The following is a 10,715-nucleotide window of genomic DNA, read 5'->3' as shown; positions in this document are numbered from 1 at the left end:
GTAGTTGGTGTAACAGCCACATAGAATATAGTGAAAGGAACAAATGTGACACCTAACAACTCAGCAGAGCTGGTCAAATAGTGGTGAAAAAATGTCTTTGTGAAAAATGTATTTGAGGAAAAGTGCCAGAATAATTGGATTAACAATTCTCAGCAAATAATTTAAGCAGTCCCAAGTTAAGCACATACTTAAATGCTGTGCTGAATCCGAGACACACCAAGCAAACCCTCAATAATTTCTGATCCCATCAACATTGAGCAAACAGCAATTTTCAAAAACTGCATTTAGACACTCCTTAAGCATAATATCAGTAAACACTTTATAACTCACTTATGTGCATGGCACCATCCCTGTCTTTAAAAACCTTGGACTGACTTTACCTTGGATTAAATTGACTTCCATGAGAGTTGTAAGGTCAGAGATGTTTCAACACAGTCTTGTTCCTTTTCACAACTATCTCGTCATCCCTGGGGACAGAATCTGCCTTTACAAGTTGCTTGCCCCACTTCAGTGAGTTCTTATTTTAACAATTAAAAAAATGCTAAATACAGACTCTAAATATGGCCAGCAAGCAGTTACACAGTATAATTCCCGGAACACTGGCATTTTCCAGACTGACATTGGAATGAATGTTAAGGGGGATGTGTAAATATATCCAGAGTCAAAGGGTTTAAAGCATTTTAAAATCTTGTTAAAATGCTTTGTCCATGGCACACTGATATCACATGATGGGACAAATTATTTGATGTATGCCCACAAATCAGGATATGATGAACCATATTATGATGGAGACTACCATGTAATGGTAATACATTTTCAATGGACCACATGAAAGCAACCTCTCATTTAAAAAAAAGTATTGATGCAAGCATGTCTGACTTGTGTTCTTCACAGTCCAATTATTAAACATTATATTATCAGCACAGAAGGATTTCAGCAACTCTGCCCAGACAAATTAAGCATGGCATCACGGGTGACAATAAAATCCTTTTATCAGCACGAAAGGCCACACCAGCCACTGTGCTGAAAATATGCATCAATACTACACTCAGATTAGTCACTGGGGATCCTGGCCACAACACACTGACACAGGTTCAGGCAGTGCTGCAGCCAGACTAGGGTCGGCTGCCCCCGGGCTACTTCCAGACTCCCCCTCGGGTAGTACCTGGCTCCGGATGGAGTCCTCCAAGGGGTCAAGCACCCTGGGCTCCTCAGGGTAACTGGTGAGCGGTAGGCTTGGCCGCTCCTCTGGGAAACTTGCGTGGGGCAGGTTTGACAGCTCCTCCGGGCTCTGGTCAGCATCAGGCATCAGCTGGTCCTGCCAGTCTTTGGGTCAGCCGCCAATTGCTGGGGTCTCCCAACCAGGAGTTGGGCCACAGGAGTCTGGCCTCTCCGGTAGCTGTCCTTGTAGTGAGCTCTGGGGTTGGGCTTTTATACCTCCTGTCCTGTGCCTTGACCTCTGGGGGGCGGGTGCAGGATTCACTGGCTCCACCCACTTTGGTGTCTGGAGAGGCTCGTCCCTCTCCAGGGCAGCGGGGAACCACACCGCCTCGCTACAGTCCCACATATTATACATATATATCACCATCTATGGTAATGGTCCAAAATACTGATGTAACTGTATAGCAAGATGTAGGACCAGATTTACAAAGGTATTTAGGTGACTAAAGGTGCAGATAGGTGCCTCGCAAGATTTACAAAAGGGCCTAAGCAGTCAAGGAGAGTTAAATACCTAACCTGTTTAAGCCCTTTTGTAAATCTCACTAGGCATCTATCTGCATTTTTAAGTATCTAAACACCTTTGTAAATCTGGACAGCCATATGTTTGTCCATCACTTATCAATACTGTAGAACTTTTTGCCTCCTTTTTTCAGTAAAAACCAAAACACACAAAAAATCAACACACACTAAGGCAGCAGTGCTTTTATAGTGGGGTTGCTGAGCGCCATTGAACCAAACCATAAACCCTGTATATGATTGAAACCACTTCAAGCCAAGGGTACGGCAGTACCCCCCGGTACTTCTAGTTCCAGCACTTATGCACCAAGGAATGATGCATATTGTGGATGGCTCAATTTTGGAATTAGAACTATCTTGAGTCCGATATATGACACTATAAAATATACCATACAAACTCTGCCATATGACCAGGAAAGATTATAATTAATGTGAAACTAAGAAACAGAAACCATGTATGTATTTACTACCAGTAGGTAGAGATAAGCTCCCCAATATGGGAATTAAAGACAGAGTGGCCCAAAACTTTCTAACTCAAAAGTGAAGATCAAATGGCACATAGCTAAATCAACAGGATAAAAAAGATCCTACTGTTAATATGGAACGGATAGACCCACCCCCCCAAAATGTCTCCCAAGTAACTCCACAGCAGCACCCCAATGGCTATGTTGCCATGTGCAGAAGTGGAAATGAGGAATCTATTGCTGTTTTATCCAGCTTTATGTTGCTCACTATCTACCTGCTTTCTTTATGTGCTGCTTCTTGGAGTGTAGAATATGATGGAAGAAATTTGTCTTAATTTTCTCAAGTCCATGACCATTTTTCTTCAAAGACATAAAAGATGAGAACTACTCACCCAAACCATAGTCATGACACGCCCCCCGCAAAAGAAAAGAAAACAAAGGAAAACAAAACACTGTTCTACTAATAAATAAATAAATAAATAATAATTTGGGGAAAATTCTCCTCTGAGCTGCACAGTAACACTCCATTTCAGTATTCTGGCCCCAGTTCAGCAAAGTATTTAAAGCACATGCCTAAGTTTAAGTATAGTTCCAGTGATGTCAGTGAGACTTCTCATATGCTCGTTTAGCAAGTTCCTTACTGAATCAGGGCCTTTGCTTTCCCAATAATGTCTGTGAAGAGCATTTTCCCTTTGTATGTGCATGTGCAAGATATGAGTAAGGCCCATGAGGAGAAGATATAGCCATCTACAAATCCCATAATTTCATTTGATGTCTTCACAGATGACCTCCTTGAAAAGTTGCTCACTTTTTAGCTTCACCTTTGAACAGCTATTGGGTCAACTCTGCTTTCAGTTACACCAGTGCCATTGTCTTTTTGAACTACTTGAGCAATTATTCTTCAAAGCTCCACTCCACAACCTAAGGAGGCACCGATGAAAAATAAAAGAAAAGAGCTGCACTAAACCTTCACAAGGCACCAATATCATCGTGGTATTATTCAGAGTTCTGTTTTAGAACCTGAATGTAATTCTCTCACTGAAAACCTGCAGAATTCCAATTACTGCATCAGGTTTAAATACCAGCCCTGTTGAGAGACTATTGTCGAAAGCTTCTTTGCTACATTCTGAGAGTCAAGGATGACTTGCGAGACACTATAATACGTGCCATAATAACCATTCCCCCCCGTCTGGTTCTATATGCACAGAAACAAATGTGTTCATGTTTGATCTCTTCAAGAATAATTCCTGTCTGTGCTGAGAAAAGAAAGGAATTTCACCTCCTGTAAGTGAGACATGAAAGCAAAGCAGGTGGGTTTTACAAGGTCTGAACTACATTTTATTTTTGAGCATTCAGTGCTCTAGCTAGAGTTAGATTATGATAAGAACTGACTGCACCACCAAAGTATTTTCATGACCTTCAAATTACCCCAGGTTTAAGAGCTGGTGTATCCTGCTCTGCTAGAGATTCTGAGGGAAGTGTGCCTACAAGAGACATCTAGGCATTTTTATAAACTCCTTAGGATTCTGGTGTCTTGTGGTATCATATGTGAACAATCAAATCAGTTCTGATTTGAACGCTGTCACTTGGATTAGGGTTTATCTATCGCATGGTAGCACTGAGTTAGCAGGCCGCAGAGATGAATAGGAGTACTGATTGCTGAACTGACAGCCTTGAAGATGAGTAGCATTATTTTATCACATCCTTCTTTGCAGCATGTGCCAGTGGGTTTTAGCTGTCACATTTTTTAAAATTATCAAGCCTCTGAGTAAGTAACAGTCCTGGATCTTTAGTATGTAAAAGTCTCCCTTTGATCTTAGCAAAGCTTTTGGCTTTTATTTTGTTGAGTTTTATACATGTAGATTAATTTGAATCAACCAAAGACATTGTTTGTCAAACCACAACAGTCTATTAATTCTGAATATGACAAAACCTTATGGTCCTGATTCTTCACTCCATCTTGTCTAGTCATTTATGCCTGTGCAAACTGAATACATCAGAATAGGAGCATTTGAAACCCATTTTGCACAGGTGTGAAGGTGCTAGGCATTGGAGAATCAAGTCCTATGTATTTTTAGTTATTTTCTTAGATTGCTAAAGTAGCTTATCTAGATATACTACACACACACATCTTATAGTCTAAATATATATATTCACATACTCCATATGTGTGTGTGTGTGTATATGTACACATACATGAGTATCTAATGGTGATATCTAGGTAAATGGCATTTATCATTCATCTTTGACTGATCTACTACCCCCAAACTTTTGAACATCTGTAAATGAACAAAAAGAATGAGGAGTACTTGTGGCACCTTAGAGACTAATAAATTTATTTGGGCATAAGCTTTCATGGGCTAAAACCCACTTCATTGGATGCATGATCAGGAAGTTAATTGCTGATCTGATCTTGTCCCATCTTTTGGCTGACAGAAAGATTTTGTGGGCCTGCGTGTCTATCAAGGTGACCTAGGTGCTGAGAATGTATTATAAATCCATGCTGTTCCAATGTTTGGATTGTTAACTGAGTCACTTGACTGGATCCCTCATTGGGTGGGAATCTGAGTTCAGTGTAATCCAGGAAAGGGTATACTTGTATTCCCTTCTGCTTGAGACAAGCCACAAGAACAACAAGGACTTTTAAGAACATTAGAGGCACGGATGAAACAAAATTGAGCAATGGCCTGAGAATGTCTTCTCCTCAGAGGCTCTATGATGTTTATTTGCAAAAGATGATCTATGACCTTTGTCTTTTATTATTTATTTATTTATTTGGTCTCTTTTGCAGATTTGAGTATACTGGAGAAGGGAGAAAACAGCAATTTGGAATCATTGACAATTCTATGATGTATCCTTGTTGAACCACACATCCAGGACCCCTCTCTCCAATGTGGAGAGAGATCATTAGTCCTTGAACTGTAATAGTTTCCCCTCTAGGCATTGCTTGTCAGAACTTTCCTGACCGTAGTCAGGCATTGTTTCTAATATTGGAATTTGCATTGCTGGAAGATTGGTCTCTGCCCTTTCTGGGTTTAGACCTGTTCCATTTGCTATTGCTGTAATCTCACCTTCTGTACATAGAGTAGCCGCCATGAAAAGGATATTTAGACCTGTAAAAAAAATGGGTGTTGCCATACCAACTGTAACGAGACTAATCAATTAAGATGAACTATTATCAGCAGAAGAAAAAAACTTTTGTAGTGATAATCAGAATGGCCCATTTCAAACAGTTGGGAAGAAGGTGTGAGTAACAGTAGGGGAAAAATTAACATGGGGAAATAGTTTTTACTTTGTGTAATGACCCATCCACTCCCAGGCTTTATTCAAGCCTAATTTAATGGTGTCCAGTTTGGAAATTAATTCCAGTTCTGCTGTTTCTCATTGGAGTCTGTTTTTGAAGTTTTTTTGTTGAAGAATTGTGACTTTTAGGTCTGCAATTGAGTGACCAGGGAGGTTGAAGTGGTCTCTGACTGGTTTTTGAATGTTATAATTCTTGACGTCTGATTTGTGTCCATTTATTCTTTTGTGTAGAAACTCTGTTTTCATGGCCATATAATCCTTCACCATTCACAGTCACCCCTCCACCACAACTTACAACACTGATCCAAACCTGATTTTTCAAAAATATGCACACAGGCCAAAGAAACAAATTGATAGGAGATGCTAAAGTCACACTTGTTACTGAAGGTATCAATTTCCAGTAACAAGGCTGTATTCTACTTTGACAAAATGACCGTTCTATTTTTACAGTAGGATTGTGAATTTTTTCTTCCTTAAACTGGGGCTCCTCAATAACAAGGAGGACAGATTCTGAACACAGTTTCATAATAGATTCCAACAAAAACTGAAGTTGATGGGAGTTGAGGACAATCAGACCCTCCCAGGATTAGATCTGTTGGAATTTTTTGCAACTCAATACCTTTTGGTGAAAAATACCCAAATATTCCTATAGTGATGTTGGTTTTATGCCTCCACCCCAATGCCAAATATAAGAGGTTAATTACTTCATCTATCATAATTTAATTTTCTGAAGAAAGCAATTTATATCTTCTCCTTTCCAGTAAGGGAAGTATTTTATCATTTTCTCTCCCCCCTTGACTTAGGTTGCCCAGATGCCACCATGGCAGTGGATCAAATGTCATGATATTTCCTACCTAAAAGGGCACTGCAGCTGAGGCTATCAGGAATGCAGTCAAATTAAAATTGATTCTTTTAGAAACTGAATTTGAGTTTGTGGAAAAAATGATTCTGTCATTTTTGTAAACTTCTTATGGTTACATGTTAGAATATGGCAAATGACTGATGAAACGATACCAAACACTCAGAAAAATCTCTCTAGTTGGGCCATGAACAAACATTAGGCCATTTAAAATTGGAAAAATGCTTAGACAAGGGATCTAAGAAACTTTACTAAAGCGGAAGACTCCAGACTAGGTGGAAATAATTTAGTCAGTGTGAGAAAAGCAATCTATTGCTTCAGCTTTATAATTCCCCACTGCTGAGCTTCACAATTTGCAGCAGGATAGAAAGGAAGTACTGGTTCTTTGGAGTGAGGGTGAATGTAGGTTTAAAATAGGAACATCTGGTATATGGGAAAAGACAGCTGAGAGGTACTGGTACAGTAAGACCTAATTTTATCTACATTTGAAGTTCATTTAGTGGGTTGTCATCAAACTGAAATAGATTAACTAAACCCAGCAACAGCAGCATTTACATCTGTCTCATAAAAAGTTTGGGATATATTTGAATATAAGGAAAGCAATTAAGATGAGGGTTCAGAGTTATGTAATCCAGGGTCAATACCTGATTTACTAATATCCTCATAGGATTACAATGCAATGCAATTTATTTCTTAATCTTTTTCATTAGAAAACATTCTTTAAACATGGTATAACAGGATGTTAATTTTAAGCCAAAGAAAAAATGAATAATGTTAAAAGTAGGAATAAAATAAGAATCAACATAAACCTGTGTCTAGAATTTGAAACAAACATTTTAAGATGTTCAAAAACAACTGCGGTTAACACCTGTGTGATGTTCATACTTATGCACTGCTGCTATCAATGGTGTTACTCCAGATGTACAAGGGATGGCTGAGATCAGATCAGAATATGGCTTCTGGTGCTCAAGGATGGTGGAATTAGTTTTGGGGAGAAATGAAACTGGTAAGTGGTAGAATAGACTATGATGGAGATAGCAGCAAAAATGGGGGCGGGGCGGGGCTTGCAAAGGGTCAAGGATGGGGGAACATAAGAATTGGGAATACAAAAAAGAAAAGAAAGGAAAAAGAAGCAACAGCAAGGGAATTGAGTTACAGATAGATGTCAGTGAGTCCAGAATTCTGAATGTGTGTTTGAACAAATCATCTAGATGCACAGAGACAGGGCAAGGGGATCAGGTCAGGGTGAAATGGGGACTCCATCTCCATGAGAACCCACCTACAGGGGCACCAAAGCCACATGATAGCTCAGTGGTTTGAGCATTGGCCTGCTAAACCCAGGATTGTGAGTTCAATCCTTGAGGGGGCAATTTGGGGATTGGTCTGGGTTTGAGCAGCAGGTTGGACTAGATGATCTTCTGAAGTCCCTTCCAACCCTAATAATCTAGGATTCTAAATACATGCATATGATCTGGGGGAAGCAGAGTAAGGCCACCAAGGGTGGAATTAGCCTCTGAGAACAGCAGAAACTACTTCATTAGCAGCAGATAGTCCCAAGCAGTTGCAAAGAAGAAAGGGATCCCAATGGCCCCAAACCTTCACAGCCCCAGGATGTGCCAGGGAAGTCAGCAGGTTGCCTTTTACAGTTTGAACACTGGGCATTATTATCTGCCTATTGATTGGTTGATTGCCACAACCTTATCTCCATCCTCTGCTTCTCTCCCTGCCCTACATGCTCCTTTCTTTCCCTCCTTCCTCTCCCCTTCCTCCCTCTCAGTGTCCCTCTTCCCTTTCCTTCATTTTTCTATCCCCTTGCTCATCCCACCCCTGCCCCTAAGAGATAACATAAGAGAAACATGGCACTAAGAAGCTGTGTGCCCACCATCATCTTGCTCACTGTGTGAGGAGACAGAGAAGGATATATCCAAGCCAACAGTTTTGTACCTTTTTTTTCCCCCCTGAGTTTAGTTTTCTTTTTGTCACGTTCACAGCCATGTTCTGGCCCCTCAGTGCCGCACTCTTTGTTCCCTCCAAAAACTGTTCTGTTTGGGTTCTTCCTTCTCCTTCACACTTGCCCCTCCACATCTCTCACTCACTTGGCTTTGCCTAGGGAAAGGGGTGGAGCAACCGACAGCAAGAGCAGATATTTCCACCTTCCATGGACACTTGGGTCCTAATTTAGTAAAGCACTGAAGCAGGTGCTTAACTTTAAGATCATATCCAAATCTCATTGATGTCAGTGGGATTTAAACATATGCTCAAGTATTTTGCCTTGTAACTGATATACCAGGACTTCAATTCTTATTTAGCCACTGAGGCCCTGATTCAGGAAGGTATTTAAGCATGTGTCTAACTTTCAGTATTTGAGTTGTCCCATTGATTTTAATAGTATGACTCATGTGCTTAAAGAAAAGTACATACCTGAAGAAAAACACATGATTGAATACTTTGCTGAATCCTGCCTGCACAATGACTCTCCCAGAAGTAAGAGGCCCCCCACTAGGGGATATACCAATTTTTTAAAATTAATCTTTTTGTCTAACCGAATCATTGTATTTTTTCTGATAATGTATCGTTACACCTTATAAGAAATATTTTTATTTGTTCAATTGATGAGAGAGGAATGACCTGATTAGGCCCATGTTGTTTGCATGAGTCATAAAACCTTTAGCACAATGCAGGCAGAAATTGGACTGGTTAGGAGTATTATACAACTGTCAAGTTACAATATTTGTGCCATTTTTGTTGGCTTTGCTTTTTAAAATTCCAAAAGCAATTGTACTCATGACTTTCTAAATTTCATTTATAAATCAAGACTATTTTCAACTTGTTTTACTTCTATATGATCACAAAAGAGCATTTGAAGCTAGCACACTTTTGATTTGTTCATTTTAAACATGTCTATAAAGGACAAACCATATTTTAAACCCCAAAACAAAATGTAAAAAAAAAAAAAAAAAAAAAAAGATAAAGCTCATCTTTGGATTCAGAGTCAGTATAGAAAGTATTAACCTGGAGCAATTTTTTAGATAGCTAAGTTATAAATCCCTGAAAATATTACAATAGAAAACCTGACTGACCTTTAACTATAGGGTTGCAAATGGCAATAGTATAATAATTGTGTATGTCCTTTTATTGTCACACTCCCCTCTCTCCCAACCCACACACAAATGGGAAACCATGGCCTTTAGCAGTCCTTTAAATTGAAGGCATAAGGATGCTGTAGGTTTATTCCCAGTTATATATAACCATGTTGTATTATTATTTATATCTTGCTAGCAGCATTTAGAAAGTATCTGCTCCTATGGGTAGACTTGTAAAGAAAGGTGCTGTATGTTTTGAACAAGTATTAAATGTGTACAGGAGAAGATACTATATAATCAGTTTCTTTTCTTTTCATATTTCTCTGAACTTACACTAAAGTCTCTTAGGAGACTTCGGGGTAATGCTCAGCGATCTCAGAATTGAGCAAGATTTATAGAGGGATTGGACATTTATGGATAACAAGAATATCCCGAGTTATAATAGTTAACACTAACAGGGTATTTGAAGGGAAATAAAGCTAAGTTTTTTGGGCTCAGAGGAATCTCTATTACGAATTAGGTTGAGACCTTCATGGCTGGTAGATTATCTCCCATCTGGCTGCCATGGGCTTTCTTGCACTTTCCTCTGAAGCATCTGGTATTGGCTGTTCTCTGAAATATGTTACTGGACTAGATGGACCTTGGGTCTCATGCAATCTGGCAGTTCCTATGATTTTTCACAATTTGGTCCTGTTGAAGACTGAAGGGTGAAGCACAAGTTGTTAAATGCAATGTACAAATAAAAGCCAGTGCTGCCCCAAAATTAAGTTTTATTTATTTTATAGATGACACTTTTATTGTTTAATGGTGGTAGTTGTTTTCCGTATGTTGTTTCCAGGTTTTGACCAGGCAGAAACTGCATTGAATAGGTGTATCCAAGAGACAGTCTTTTCTAACCTTGTTCCTTATGCAGTGGTAAGATTAACACACACATGTATACAATAAAACTATTGAGCTATTTTAATACTTCTCCTGTCATGCATTCAGGAGTCACTAAAGTTGTCACCAGCGATTGTTTCATTTAATTCTATGGCCTTCAGGGTAATGTAAGAAAATTGAAGAGATTAGGAGCTCTCTTTCCTCTTCAATGCATTTGTGTTGCAGTAAATTGGTACCAACCTTCAATCTCATGGTCAGGGCTCTCTAGGGTCCTTCCACTGATATGACAACCCAGTCAGCTTGATAAATGGAGCACACCCCCTCCAGCGGAATGGCGAAAGCTTCACTCCCTGACTTCACAATTCTCTCCCCCCACACTAGTCAAGAGGA

This window comes from Mauremys mutica, chromosome 6 (genome assembly GCF_020497125.1).
Source record: "Mauremys mutica isolate MM-2020 ecotype Southern chromosome 6, ASM2049712v1, whole genome shotgun sequence".
Lineage (NCBI taxonomy): Eukaryota > Metazoa > Chordata > Testudines > Geoemydidae > Mauremys > Mauremys mutica.
The sequence above is the reverse complement of the archived record's forward strand: the minus strand, read 5'-3'. Positions refer to the sequence as shown.